Source organism: Corvus brachyrhynchos, unplaced genomic scaffold, assembly GCF_000691975.1.
Source record: "Corvus brachyrhynchos isolate BGI_N302 unplaced genomic scaffold, ASM69197v1 scaffold87, whole genome shotgun sequence".
In the NCBI taxonomy this organism is placed as follows: domain Eukaryota; kingdom Metazoa; phylum Chordata; class Aves; order Passeriformes; family Corvidae; genus Corvus; species Corvus brachyrhynchos.
This window is the reverse complement of record NW_008239767.1, coordinates 3,120,948-3,136,331: the sequence shown is the minus strand read 5'-3', so window position 1 is coordinate 3,136,331 and position 15,384 is coordinate 3,120,948. Positions and strand designations below refer to the sequence as shown.

The 15,384-nt window shown below is 38.5% G+C and overlaps 1 long non-coding RNA gene across 3 annotated transcripts in view; it reads left to right on the top strand.

Moving 5' to 3' along the window:
- Positions 1-14,785, top strand: part of LOC108448786 — a 49,314-nt gene extending 34,529 nt beyond the window's left edge. For 2 of the 3 annotated variants that reach the window (XR_001864810.1, XR_001864808.1), the window contains one exon: positions 12,899-14,785. This is a non-coding gene — a long non-coding RNA (uncharacterized LOC108448786). Of the gene's footprint in view, positions 1-11,847; positions 12,039-12,898 lie in introns of all 3 variants that reach the window. The other variant, XR_001864809.1, reaches the window with a different exon arrangement.
- The last annotated feature ends 599 nt before the right edge of the window (positions 14,786-15,384 follow it).

The window sequence follows — 15,384 nt, the reverse complement described above, 5'->3', positions numbered from 1 at the left end:
TTTCCAGAGAGAAAAGAATCTTTGGTCTCGTGGTGGGAGCACAGGCTCTTGTTAGACACGACATACAAACCGCTGCCTTCAGTTCCACAAGTGCCGCCTTGTGACACTGCATTACAGAGCAAGCTGTAAGGTCCTGGACATCCCACTGGTGGGGTTTGGCAGACCCCATCCCAGGAGTGCCCTAACAGGCAAAACCAGAACCTGCTAATTTACAAGGGATTTTTGCAAAATGATGCATGGATGTTGTGTTTCAAGGTGCACGTGGTGGGCGGATGCTGCCAACTGCTCACAACCTCTGTGCTGCTGTTCCTCCACCCCAGGAAAAGCCCTTGTAAGGCTTTGCCACCACCAGCCTGATTTTGTCTCTCCTACAGTACCTTCCCATCGCCAGAGGGAATTCCCTGGCAGCTTAATGTTGAAGAAACACTGTCCCACTGTCAGAAAGCACTGATATAACAAGGGTGGAACTTTTTTCACTGATAGTCATCAACTTACCTATTGCACTGCCCTCCAACTGCTGCTGGAAAATCAGGCTATGCAGACCTGTGGCCACAACAGACCATGGCGTAATATATAAAAGGGATGATGTGGCTTGATGAAACACAGCATTTTGGGTTAATCTTCAAAGAATCCAAGCTCCAGTTGAGTCTTCTGAGACCACCAGCTGTCTCTCTTCAACTGTTTTCAGGTATTGGCAGCCCCAGCTTCATTTTGGAGTCAGACCTTGCAAGACCAACTTCCACATCACTAGGAAATAGTGCTGGTACTTTTAAAAGTTTACAGCTATCCAAATAAAACCAGAACTTTTTCTTTTAAAAAACAGGGTTTTATCAATATACAAAATTAGACAATCTCAAAAGCTAGAATCCTGTTATCTATTCCAACACCAATCCAGACACATAATGCAGCCTAATTCTAGTGTAATGAAAGAATCTGTTTTATATTATTTCTAGTGTAACTTCACACAACAGATTTTAATAGTTTGGCATTTTTTACAGTATGTGTTTTAATTTGGAGAGGAAGGACTTTTCTTCTAGCTTCAGAGAACTTCTAAGGCAGTCAGCCAATATAGAAGGTGTATTTGGGAAATTTCTCTTTGTTCAATTAAGACAGCTGGGAGCAATCCAGATTCAATGCAATGCTTTCTTTAACCAGCTCTCATCGAATTTATTATTCATTTTTTTTAGCCTAGCTTACAAGTAAAACGGATGAGGATATTAAACTATGAAAAAACCATTCAGATGAAGGGCTGACTTCATCTCTCAAAAAGCAGGAGAGCCAAGGTTAAAATTGTCACTGCTAGGAGACCTCTACAATATTAAAGAGACACAATGGGAGCAAGCTGAAAATGGTATTTCAGGATTAACTCAATTTTTTGGTGTGTGTTTGCAGATTTATTACAGAACCAACTCCTACTTATGTGAGGTGACTAATCTCATTGCAATGTAGTAACTCACATAAGCAGGAAAATAAGACTTAGCCTTTACTGATTGCTAGCTTGCTGAATTAAATTATAGCTTATTTTAATAACTCTTGAAATATATTATACCCTTAGCTACCTTAACTACCGCACTGGTTTATATTTTTGATATTGTTCCTACCAATGACAGAATGAGCTGGATTTTAGAGAAAAAAATAGGAACATGTGAATCATGTTAAACAAGTATTGCCTGGCATGCCCTGAGCACTGCTATCCTGAGTGAGCAAGAGAGCAAGAATGTAAAATCAATGTCATATTTAACTCTGTTCCTTGGTCTTACAGTTTTTTAATTTAAAAAAAAAAAAAAGAGAAAAAAAAAGATTAGCCTCTCCCACATGTGTGCAGATTGGGCTGAGTTAAGGTTTAGAGTGGTGAATTGTTCCATAATTGGTTTTGATAGTAGAATTAGTATTGTGTCTGGTTGGGGCTTCAAAATCTGTGGCAAGAATGTTGGCTAGCTGGTAATCAAATACCAGTTAGTTTTATTATAGAAACATGGCATGGTAATCTGGAATGAAATATTTACCTTATCAGTCAACTGTTAGAATTTAAAAAAAAAAGTCAGAAGGTAGAATATTTATTAAAGTTTATTCCCTGACAGTGAAAACATTGGTTTTTCTTAAGCTAAAGAACTAAATGCAAGAAATATGTCTATTTTCCAGCAATCAGACGCATCTTGAAGTCACAGAAGGTGCTGAATCATAGAGAGAAACATTAAATGAAATGACTGTTTTCAGTTCTGAAAGATTTTGTATTGGCTCTTGATTGCAAGAGAGCTGGAGCAGTCTATGTTGTGATGATCTATGTCTGGCACTTCTAGACAAGTTCAAAAACTGGGGAAGGGAAATCTAAACATATTCAGGATGCTCTCTTAGGTTCAAATTCTAAAACTTTTATTCATGTCAAAGAATAGCTTATTACCTTTATTACCAGTGCTCACGTTCCACAAGGAGGGACTTGTCAGTAGATATAAACAATGACCTGTGTCTTTCCTACCCATTGTTTCCCTGGTGCCTACATATAAGAAAATTAATTCTATTTTACATCAAGGAAAGATTTTTTTTTCCATTTTTCTAAGCTAAGAAACAGCACTGAGGGCTGGGATGTGAGCACATCTTCATACACTTCCTAGGTTCTGTGGCGCCTTCTTGGTTTGTGCAGTTGTGACCTCTAAAATTTCTCGAACGTTACATGTGCTTGTCTGCACATTTATGTTCATGCACACACACAGTCTCTCACTGTGTCTCTTCTGCCAGCCTTGCCAGCTGACAGACACAGAAATGCCACTGGATCTAAGTGTCACAAAACTGGGTACAACAGCACAGAGTGACTTCCTTAAATTTTGCAGACAGTTTCTTCTCCTGAGGTAAAACAACCCTGATTTAGGCTGGATGAAGATCTTAGTGTTGTATTTCTAGAAAAACCTGTCATGTTAAAGTCTACTTGCTGGAATGGGATGCTGATATTAAGGTAAAACTCTTTTACCCATCCTACAGTGTTGCATGGGCAGGGGGGCATCTGCCTGTGTGATGCGGAGCTGTGTGAGTAGGAAGTCCCTGAAACAGGTACGCAGACAGTACATCATAACTTTCTCTGCTCTGGTATTACTGGGTCATGTAAATAGCAGGAGATAAAAGCACATGGCACAAATAGGTCAGAAACCCTCCTGACGGTCTCTTCCATGGAAGCAGCCACTACTTCAGCCCGCTGGAGAAGCAGATGTCCTGTTCCTTCTCCATCTGCGTCTACAAAACAGAAGGAATTTCCTTTCCCTTGTCTTTCCCCACCTCTCCCACTCAGTTTCAAGGCAGAATATTAAAGCCTATTTACTCAGGATTTGTGGAGAGCTCTAAATTCACCCTCTCTAAAACCGTTTTTTCCCCATAAAAGAGGGCTGCAAAGGAGGATGTTCTGAAGTATTTACAGCAGCTCAGCAGGTCTCAGGTTTTTTGACCTTTGATACAGCCCGGAGCCTTTATTATTGCTGAAGACCAGGTGTTCATCCTGCGCTTGAGCAGCCTTTGAAACTGTCAGCTATAAGGAATTACTGGCACTCTTGAAATCCCTGGTAGATGGATACAAAAACACTGGACAAAGACACCGTCCAGATTCCTGTATGTTATGTGTTTTGCACAGCTAATACTTTTCAAGTGCCCTATCCCATTGTCTCTGCTTTGCAGGATTCATTCAGCAAAAAACCCCCAGTGTTAATGGGGAAGTAAAGGCCACAGAATTTAAATTCAATTGGTAAAGCTAGGACTAACATTTGTCTTAGGTCATTTTAGGTGCCCACACCACGGATATTTGTGTGTGAACTCATTACCTGGCTTTCCTTTATTGTCAGGGGAGAAATTTCTGCAGGATTTGTCTGATCTTTATGAAGACATCTATTTTACAGTAAGATAGAGTGTAGCTCGGAATTGCCACTTCTTGGCTGGAAAGCAGATAAATAGCTTAGCTTAGTGTCCAAATTTCAACAAACTATTGCATTCTTAGAGGTAAATCTCCATCTCTTCGCACTTTTGGCATTGCTAGCACAATGTTCTCTGTTGTAATAGTGACATGTGTAAAAATGAGAACTAAAACCACATGTAGCTTTGAAGAAGTTTATGGAATACAGGAAATACAGCCAAAGACAAGGACTTCACCCTTCTGAGTAAGAGCTGGAGAACAATGGTTCTGCAATGATCTCGTGTTTCACCAGTTGCAGTGGGACATTTTTTACCCTTTTTCCCCCCAGTGATTATTTTTCTAATTTTTTACTATTTCAAGACAGTACTTACAAGTTAGGTACTGTAAAAAGCATCACAGTCTTGTCTATTTAGGAAACCTCCTCTTAAAATACAATCCCCAAAGCACCTTCCACTGATTTCAAGCTGAGTATATGTCAACACATCATTTTTAGATCATCAAATGTTAAGTAACTGGTTCACTTGTTCCTCGAGTGGGTGCTTAAAGCAGATTCACTGCAGTTTTCATTATTGTTTTAAGTGGGTGCTTGAAGCAGGTTGACTGCAGTTTTTGTTATTGCTTTAAGAAAATGATGTTTTATTTTCTTTGCTATGAATCTTATGTTATTTAGTCTTGTCCTTTTGGGAAAACAGAAATATAATGACCTAAGCTGAAATATATCTAAATCCACTCAGAAATATTACCTAATTCTTTATTTGCTATGTATGTTACATGGAGAAACAAAGTTTAGTTACCCTTGCTTAAAAACCCGAACAAACCACAACCTGAAGATGCATATGCACTTGAACAGATACCTCAACTATATAATTTTCCTGGAAAAGACTAAAACAATTTTATTGTTGCTGTGGATTGAACATGAACCAGAACCAAGTTGACAGACTCACAGTGCTGAGAGATCATGAAGAATCCACCTCATCCAATTGTTCAAAATCAGCAAACCCAGTGCCAAAATTAAAGATGTCTTGGTGAGTTTCAGAGGGAATTTTTATTTGTTTACACCTTTGTGTGTGTCGGGACTGACAGCAAAGGTTATAATGAAACCTGACTTCCAGATCTGTGAATAGAGGCATTTCTGAAAATCTCCACAAACCCCTAAACAATGCAAACGACAAAACAGTAATAACCACCCCCGCAACATTACTGTACCCAGTTTATTTGGATTCCTGCACTTATACTTGATTTTCCTGGAGAGTTCTGCCTTTCTTAACCCCACTCTCTCAGAAGAATCCTGCCATTCTTACAGAGCCTTTGTGCAAGCTCTTACTGTAATGAAGCCTGTAAGACCCAGGTTCTTCTTTTACATCTGCATCAAACACATGGGGAGAATCTGTCAAATGTGAATGATTTCTATTCTGTACTTTTATATACTCTTCTCTTATATTCTATTCTCTCATAAAGCATCTATATAAAAACTATCTACATGAATAGTGAACCAGAACATGGCTGAATTGTAAAACAATGCAATCAGACATTAACCCTCCAAGGTAACTAGAGGGAAGGTAAGTGTGTGAGGGATGCATGGGGCAAGACTGGCTGCATCTGATTTATTTGGGCAAAAATGTGTTACCTCGTTATCCTTTTCTGGCACTGCACAATGGAAAAGAAAGTTTAAAGAGTTCTGATTTTGTTTTTTCCAGTTTGTGAGCAGTGATACAGAAGAAACCTTTTTTTCCCCTTCAGACTCTTTTTGAGGCAGTTCAATAACATTTCAAGGATTTCTGAGCGCAGCAAACAACCAACACACCAAAAATCAGAGCATGCAGGGACATTCCTGCATTGCCTTGTATCATCCAAACAGTCTAAACACTGAGGTAATCTCTAAAGTTTGAATTAACTCTACAGACTGCTCTACCATTTTAAATAAAGGCTTACCACATAATTTAGGCCTAACTTCAACACTACAGCTGAGCTAGGGTCTATTTGATGCATTGCAGTGACCACTAAAATTCTCTCTGGCTGATACAGGTGATGAAAAACCATGTTGAAGGGCTGCAGCATCCCCATTACTGTTACTCATGATTGAGATTAGCCATCTTTTCTGATGAGGGGCTGGAAAGAGACAGCATGCTATCCATATGTCATTTTTATTCCACTAAAAATACTTGTGGGATGATCCTGGTAGGTTTTCAGATCATTTATGGGGCAGGAGTGGCATGAAAGGGCATTGGCAGCTCCATTATTCTGCTCAGTTATTCGTTTGCCAATCCAGATCCTCAAAAACTACTTTTAATCTTCAAAAATCGATGGTTTAAATCAATAATGATGTTGACAAGATGCAATGTAAATGAGTTATTCCACTTCATTACATCTGTTCCAATGTCAATATTGGTAATTAGAATGACTATCAAGCATTCTGGATATGAAACCTTCATAATTGATTCAGTGAACTCCCCAATGTCAGTATGGAGAGAGAAAGACCAGTTTACCTCACTGAAAAATTAATTTATTTAATGATGACTCTACTATTACTGTACCTAACATGTACACATGATCTAAATGAAAAGTATGCACATTCTGTCTTTTCATGAGTAGTTATCAAACAGCTTTATAATCCAGGTGAAATTCTGTGTAAGTAAAAAGCAGTGTCTTCATGTTATAGAGAAAAACCTGTTTATTCTATGAATGCTTACTAAAAGGACATATATGCATATGATCTATTATTTGGAAAGACATGTAAATATGTTAGCATTATGCAGTGAGCTAGCCTCCCTCTACAGTAGTCCCACTCACACTCATCAAGATGAAACACCCACAAATACTGAGTGTTCTGCCCTGATCTGCCAAGTCTGACACTGTAAATGCAAAAAAAAAAAAAGAAAAAAAGATGCAAAAGGATGAACTTCCATACTCTCAATTGCAAAGTACAGCGGTAAGGCTTACTGACTGCAATTTACACCTGAAAGCCACATGTATGTTTGTCCATGTGCTTATCAATAATGTTTGTGCACCAAAATATAAATGGAGCATAACACAATATACATATTTTCTCTATCACACCCTTGCTGCATCTTTTTTAAAATTTATTTCACTCAGCTGCATTTTCCTGACCACTTTTAGACTTAGTGCCTAGAGATTTATTACCAGAATTGTTTTGTGTGGAGCAAAGATAGTCTTTTATTGGTTCTGCTCCTTAGGTGTCTAGTGCTGCAAACAGCTTATTATGGAAGGTCTGTAGCACCACCAGCAATGTGGTGAGCACTTCCTTGACACAAAGAGAAGGCAGTCCCTGGGGGTAATAATACTTACTTTCCATACAGAGAAGCTGGGAGGTTAAATTAGCATTTGTGAAACACTTGGAGTTCTTTGAGTGGAAAACACCATAGAAATGAAGGCTAAAGCAAATTACATTGTCAAGCAAAACTGTCAACAATCAATATTATTCAGTAATGGCCGTAATTTTTCTATTAACAACATGTAGAAATGAGGCTCCTGTTAGATGTGGATCAGTTATTATTTTAGACTGAAATTTTCCTTATAGGTACTTAATTGTATACACAGGGATATAAATAAGTAGCCCAGTAGACGTGATCAGTTAGCAATGTCTGTCTACATAGCGATCTCAATCCATGTTTGCTTCTAGAGGATTTTCCTCCCTTTCAAGCATAAAAATTCGTAATCATCTTTAACCTCTTGCTCTTGCAGGCTCTGCTATGCTTCTTTTTATGTGGCCCCACTCAGGAAGTACTGGATTATCACTTCCTTTATCACAGTTCCTTCTGGAGATCGTTTTCACTGTTCTGCCCACTGGAAGCAGCATTTCTTGATCAAACCATGCAGGCTACATATACAAGTGTGCATGCTAAAAGAGCATTGCATTTTTCTAGTTATAGCCTTGAATTCTCTAAGTCACCCCAAATTTAGCACATTATTAGCTCTCACACATGTAATTTCTAATCTGCGGTAGGGTCAATAACTTGCTCCTGTCAATCTTTGAATCTTAAAAAAACCAACACTTTCCAGAGCTGTGAGATACCCATAATACCATCACTTTCAAGGAGAGTGCTGGCAATCAGGGCTTCTAGAGAACTCTCTCATCAGATACCTAAATAAAGATTGGAAAATGTCAATAATATTGGGCTTATTCTTCTCACAGGATAAACCCAACTTGGCATCAGGAAATACTTGTCTCTCTTTCTGAACTCAAAGTAATTAACAGGTAATTGTTTTCCTCCTACACTGAGCATTCCACAGCAGCAGGATAAATGCAGTCTGGCTTTGTTAAGGATGATGCTTAAGCACTCCTTACTGTAATTAGTATTTTTTTTATATTTTGAGGACTCCACAATGTGCTTACCCAATTGCACTAAACTCGAGAAGAAATCAACTTTGATGCATATTCTTTAAGTAGTAATTTGGTTCACTAAGGTCAGGTGCTGCACCTCCTGTAGAAATTATGCTTTCTTGTGTGTCACCTAACTGTGTAGCATGCGAGGAAACATTCCTACCACAGTCTAAAGAATAAAATGAGCTCACCTCCTCAATGCCAAATCAATGAACCTGTTTTTTATAGTTGAAATTTTCAAGTTGAGGATGGCTTTTCTGGATTTCTTTTCAAGTATAAGCAGTTTTGATGAAACAAGAAAATCATTGCACAAGAAGATGCAAGGAGAGAAATAAGGAATACCCCATGGGAAAGAAAGCAGGGTCTCATTATAAGGAGGACAGAAAGAGCCTTCTAACACTCTAATGCATTTTCTCAAAATTCCATTAAGAGGACATGAAAATAGGAGTTTAAGCAGTCTTGTAGTGCCAGTGTTATTCCAGTCCTAAATAGAAATGGAAATGACACTCCAGTGCTGTTGGGGGTATCTGATTACGAAGTCTTAAGTCGGACAAGGTCTTTCCATGCAGCATCACACTGAAAGTTCAAATATGTTGTTTGCCTGCAATGACCCCTAATCCTTTTTCAGAGTAAAAGCTTTCCAGCAAGTAATCTTATAGGATTTGCTTCTAGATGTATGCACTTGACTGCATTAAAGTATTGTTAGTGACCCTAGTTTATGAAGCAATCCAAAATCAGAAGGGCTTAGTCTTTTATATACTTGTGACACAGTCAGTATTGTGCAAGAAGGACCAATTAAATGTGAGAGTCATAAAGTCAAGCAGGAGGAGTGAAGGTTTGATTGACTACATCCCACCACCAAAATGGTTCTTAGGTTGCCACTGGAGGCCAGTGCAATCAAAAGTGTCCTTCTGTGGGTGTACAGATTCAGTTAAAGAGCAGCTTCAAGCCTGGAAGAGTAGGAAGTGAGAACTCACTAAGCCATACCAGTCACACTACCACTTCAAACGCATAATAGCTGAAGAATTTGATCTTACATTAGCAGACTGAGTTTTAGGCTCACAGCCCTTAGCAAAATTATAATGTGCACTGAAAATACCAAACTATTAAAAGATTATGGATTAAGTATTGCTAAAAACAGGAAAAAATCACTATGGTATACATATTTGCATATATAAGTTTTAGCATACATTCATATATCTAATTGCCTAAACCAGCTTTTTTTCAAATGAACAGAGGTCATATTTGGTCATAACGTATCACAATTCATAATCTCCCTTTCCTATTAAATACATACTTATCTATTTTTGCTTAAAATTTATTTTACCCTCTGGGTTGAAAGTTGTACTCTTATTTGACATATATCTGGCATCTATTGAACTTCTGCTGAACAAATCTGTCACTGAAATTATAACTTCAGAAATTTCCTAGAAGGCTTTGACTGTCACTTTACTATACAGCTGGGAATTTCTGAGCCTAGAGCAGCAGCACACAGGGCAGGGAGTGTGTGCTTGAAAGCTCAGTCCTGAACTTTGGGTGGTACCACACTTCCACAGACCGAGAGGAAAATTATTATCATTGTACTGAATTCCTACAGCCTCCTTCTTTTGGTCAGCTTATTTCTATGACACACCAAGTTCTTCTTTGGTTAAAATCTGCTTCTAGGATGTCAAAAAGCTCAAATAAACAGTTCACATCACTTGGCAGAGCTCTTAAGGAGAAGGTAGGTCACCCTTCCCGGACCTGGCTGAAGGCCCACTGTCTTAATAGCTTTTGCCTAACTCTGTGTCTATCACAACATTTACTGTAAATTACGTGTAAAATTAAAAAATGCTGTAAATGCACATAATTTGCAAAGTACTCATCATGTTAAAAGTTACTGTTTAAAAGCAGCACCTCTTTTGCAGAAATTGGGGATTTGCCAAGAGGCAGAGAAGCATGTGAGAGACAAGGCTTTGGCTTCAGGATGGCAGCCTTTACTGATTTAGCAGAGCAAAGAAATGGAATTTCCTTCTCTTTACAACCTTTTCTTTTTGGAAGAATGTAGAGAAGTTTTCTCCTTTGCAAATCATTTCTAGCTGCTTCTCAGGCAGAGTTTGTACCACTTGTTCTCAATGTAAGAGACAGCATTTAATGCTTCTGCTGGTAGAGCAGACAGAAATCAGTGAAGCATCCCTGGTTCTATACATGATGGTCATAGTCAGGATACAACCACTGTTGTATTAAAATACAATTATTACAGCTATACAATTATTACTGTAATTAATACAACAATTTACCATTTACAGCAAAGTGCTGCCACTTGGTCAGTATGAATAACAAAATAATACACCTTTACCAAAAAAAAAGGGGTTTTGCTTGAAAAGAAAAATTGAATGTCCAAGGTAGCTTAAAAGTCTGTTGTTGTTCCATGGATCAAAATTTCAATGGTAGATGAAATTTAGATTTTATTTCAGGCCGCATCCTTCTGTCTTTGAGGAAATGATACAGTTGGGATCAATGCCTTCAGAGTTACTTTGTATTCAAAGACAGGACTGTCAATTAGTCAATGAGTAATACATTTAAAATGTCAATTAGTACTAAATTATCTGTTTCTTTGTACTCCTGCAAATCTGTTTCATGATGTCTGTGAAGCTCAGTATGACTCCACCTAAATTTTTTGATAAATGTTCCCCTTTCCAATATCAACAGCTTCAATGGAATACAAAATATTTGTATTGAGTTGACTTGCAATTTTCTTAAATTAATTCTCCCCTCTGTCTTATATCAATAGAAAGCTGCTATTTCCACATTATTAGAATACATATTACCTATAGAAGCAGTAAGTTAGGTAGCTTTTGGTACACAGACTTGTTTAAATAAATCTGTAAAAGATTAGTGCTCAATGTAAAAGAAAAGGTTAAAAAAACCCAAAAAGACAAATTTAAGCCTCGCCAGAATCTGTTGTGTGGAAGTGCAATATACTTCACACCTCCAGACTTTTGCATTGGAAGCTCTATCAGGACTACAAAATTAATGACCAAAATCAATACTAAACAGTGAGGAGTTTCACAGGTACTGACTTTCATGATTACAGGACTTTTTGCTTCGTTTCTGATAAATGTGTCCATCTGTCCCCTTTCTGGTCTGTTAGCCTCAGTGTTATTGCCAGACATAAGCCAAAAGCCACTCCAGCAGCTAAAGCTATCCTTGTGATGTGGATGATGGGGTCCATTAATACATCAGTCAAAAGAGGTCTCTAAGATAATACAGATTTTAAGATTGTCCTTGCGGGAACCAGCATGCAGGATAAGGGGAAGGAACACACCTTTTTCCTCTGTACAGAACATGCCAATTACCACCTTTCTATAACCATCAACTCTGTAATATGCAGTCACTCCATATTCTGCAGAACATGACCTCACTCTGACATGGCTTAACGAGCAGTAAGAGAGCTCGTTAGCTATTCTTTGTGTAACTTTTCTCTTCTATTAATTCTCTCTCTTATCTAAATTAACTTTTTAATTTTCAAAGTCCTTCAAAGACACAAAAAAGGCATTTTCTATGGGGTGTAGAGTATATACTCACACCTCCAAGCCTGTACCCTTACCACTGTGTATTGCTATTCTCTTAGATTCAGTAGCTCAAGTGGTTTTCCACCACTAAGTAATGAACCTTCTACCTGGGATGTACAAACACATTGAGGCTACATCCTTCTCAGACCATCATTCTGACTGGAAAATTGACAACCTGCTTGAATTTCTTATTGCTGCGTTATACCACAGCAACCGAAGGAACTACTGGAACAATTGCCATTAAAGGAAGGTGAGTACAGAGGCTGAATGAACTGTTGTGGACAGAACCCACACAAGACCAAGCAAAGAGGTTATATTTAACAGCAGAAGCACAGGAACTCCTGAGTATTGCATGATTTGAGTACCAACTGTTGTTTTGCAACTTCTGTTGCATGTGCTGTAGAGGGAGCATAATGCAAACTACCTGGCTCCATCAGCCTGATACAAAGTCAGGAGGATGCTTCTCCTTCAAAAGGTCTTTTTTTTCCCCTCCCCAGAGCTAAACAGATCTGTTCAGGACTGCTGGTATCACTATGGTTACAGCCAGCCTCTCCAGGAGCTCTGTTTGTACCACTGGCCCTAAGAGTAAGAGGGAGAAGCAGAACAACAGCATTGGGCCTGAATGCAGGCTCAGGCACAGGCAGGGTGGGGTCCAAACTTCTGCCTGGCCTCTGGGCAGGAGGAAAGGGCATCAAAGCTGGCTGAAGAACTGGAAGACTTGACAAGAGAAACCAGGAAACAAATGGAAAAAAAGGAGGATTGTGGTGAGAAACCCCCAGCTTTCAAGTGCACCTTAGTGCATGAAAATAGTCTACATGCTTTACATCATCCAAGACATGAGCACATCTGGTGCAGAATTCAGGTGTGAGGTGTGATGAATCAGCCCTTCGACATGCCTCCTTCCCTCCATATGTGTGCTTGAATGTGAGATTAACACAGGCCAATTCTATTTTTCTCAATTCAGATTCAATTAAGAATGATCTTTGTGTCTCAAAATGACTGTTCAGTTTGTCATTAATATATCTGCTCTTCTTTAAGGTTTTCATTATGAAGTTGAAAGCACAGTTACAGTAAAGAAAAAAATCACTGATTCTGTGTTATTTTTAACAGCAAGAACCCTTTCCAGCTGTTTATGTGGCCCTCATCTAGACCTCCAGTGCATTCCACCAGCCGAGCTGTGAACCTGGGTTTCACAGAGCCAGCACACCAGGCAACTTCTTGGGACTTCATCTAAAGCTCTCCTGTGAAATGGTAACCCCAACTCTGCATCTATTAAGTCCCGGGCAGCTCCCTCCATGGTGCATCCTTATTCAAGATGGTTCCTACTTCCTGCACAGCTTTTACTACAAACATGAACTCCTGTTTTGTGGGGTGGGGTTATTGTTGGGGAGATGGTGGTTGGTTTTAAATCCAAGAGCAATACAGCTTCAGTAGATCACATCCCCTCACTCAGAATTTAAAGAGTACTAATGTTGTCTTGTCTTACCTTCTTAAAGCACCTTAGGTTTTCATTGAGATAATCATGCACCAAAAGTTCAGATAACATGCTTGTCAAGAATGAGATTTGCCTGAAATACCTCAAGAAACTTTCTGGTCAAGTGGTCTTGGTTTGGCTCAACAAAATCTTTGTATGCAGTCAATGGAAGTCCATCCATTGACTTTAAGAAGAAATAGGGGAGTCCTATGTAGAGCAGTACTGAGCAAATGCAACACAGATGTAAATAAGACAAATTTTCACAGTGTTTTTTATTCATTACCTTCATTACTTGTTGAAGAATATGCAAGTAGTGGCAGATAAATTAAAATCTTAAAGGGCTTCTGTAATTGCACTCTGGTGATTTGTTCCTTTGGGTGCTTGAGACCGTGACTTGCTGCCTTATAACCAAAATACTGGAGGGCTTCTTTATTACTTGCATTTAAATTCAGCTTGCGCTGCATAAATTTTAAGGCAATAGTACAGATTATCTGACTTATATTTTGGTTCAATATTTTGACAACGTGAAGATATAAAATTAGCTGAGTATTAACAATCACATTTTTTTGTGACACAGATGAGAATCTCAGTGACAGTAACTGTTGATAACAACACGGACTAGTTCAGAAAGTATCCAGACCTTCACACTGAAGATGTACACTAGACATTAATAAAAGTTGCATCACTAATTAAATACTTTGCCTAGCATAAAGTTGAAAACTATCTTGCTTGCAGGAAATAAAACCATTCTAAATTTCTGCTGTGTAGATTCAACAAATTATCAGTAGATCCCAACTGTTTTTTTCCTCTGAAATCAATTGGGAGTATGACCCCAATAACTGATTGTGAAGTACAGAGGAAAAATTGTTTGTGTACCTCTGCTAAAACATGCTTCTAGCTGCCACAAATCACTCCATTAATGACAAATTCCTAGGCACTGAAGTTAACATTTCTGTGGTAACAGGAACAAATTCCAAGTATTACTAAAATTTGTCTGTACTTGAACGTGTACTACAGTAATGCTAAAGAATAGAGTATTATCTTTCTGTGCAGCTCCAGGGTTTATTTATTTGCTACTCATTACTGAATAGAGCTGAGGATCACGGACACATTCTTGCTATTGGAATATGAGAGTCTCTCTTACAGGAACATTCAAAGTTTGCAGACTCCTAATGCTGACTGCTAACAGCAATATACACTTTAACATCTTTTTTTTTTAAATTAAATCCCTCTCTATATTCAAGCACTGCCTTTGAGAAAAATTTTGAATCTTGAAATCCAAAAATCTCTATCTGCTCTGCAAAAATGAAGGAGATTTAACCAATACCGAAAATGTGAAAATCCTAACACCTTTCTTCAGTGGTCCAAGGCACCCCATTTTACAGCTATTTTGGAAGAGATTTCCCACAGAAAAGATAACTTGAACTTTTGAACATTGTTTTAACAGCATTCCCAAGCTTTCAGGCTACCTAGGATTTTTAAAGCTCTGTGTTGTTAGGGAAAAAAAAAAAAAAAGGAATGAAGTAGTGAAAAAGCTGCTGTTTCATACTGTCACAGACCATCCCTTGTCAGTGTTCTGCTCCTAGTGTAACAAATGAAAATGGTGCCATATGTCTTTGTATGCAACACAACCCAATTATCACTTGGTGTGCACAACTCTTCAATACTGACTGTACATAATGTTTTCTCCAGCTAATTAATAACATGCACTGACATTGTCTTCTGAAATTTGTTCTTCCGGCAGCTCGAAGTAATTGCTACCAGTGCCATTTCGTTTAGACCCCACCCACTTAAATCACTTTACTCCAAAACTAAGTTCAGCCAATTTATGGTAATATATGTACGCCACATTTCCCAATACTCTACGGATCACTCTGGTATGCTTCAATTACACAATAAATTTGTAGCAATATATCCTCCCGAGTGCAGCTGGGTTGTAACCAAGACCTTTAGGGTATCTTAGATAACAGACAGAAAACCCTTCTGGTGACATATTTCAGATGTTTTTGATAGCAATAACATCATAACAATATTCTGGAGAAATCTCGTCTATGTGCAGTTTTGGGATCCCTCAAGGCACTATTTTAAGCGGTCACGACAGGACCATGATGCAGACGGGGGA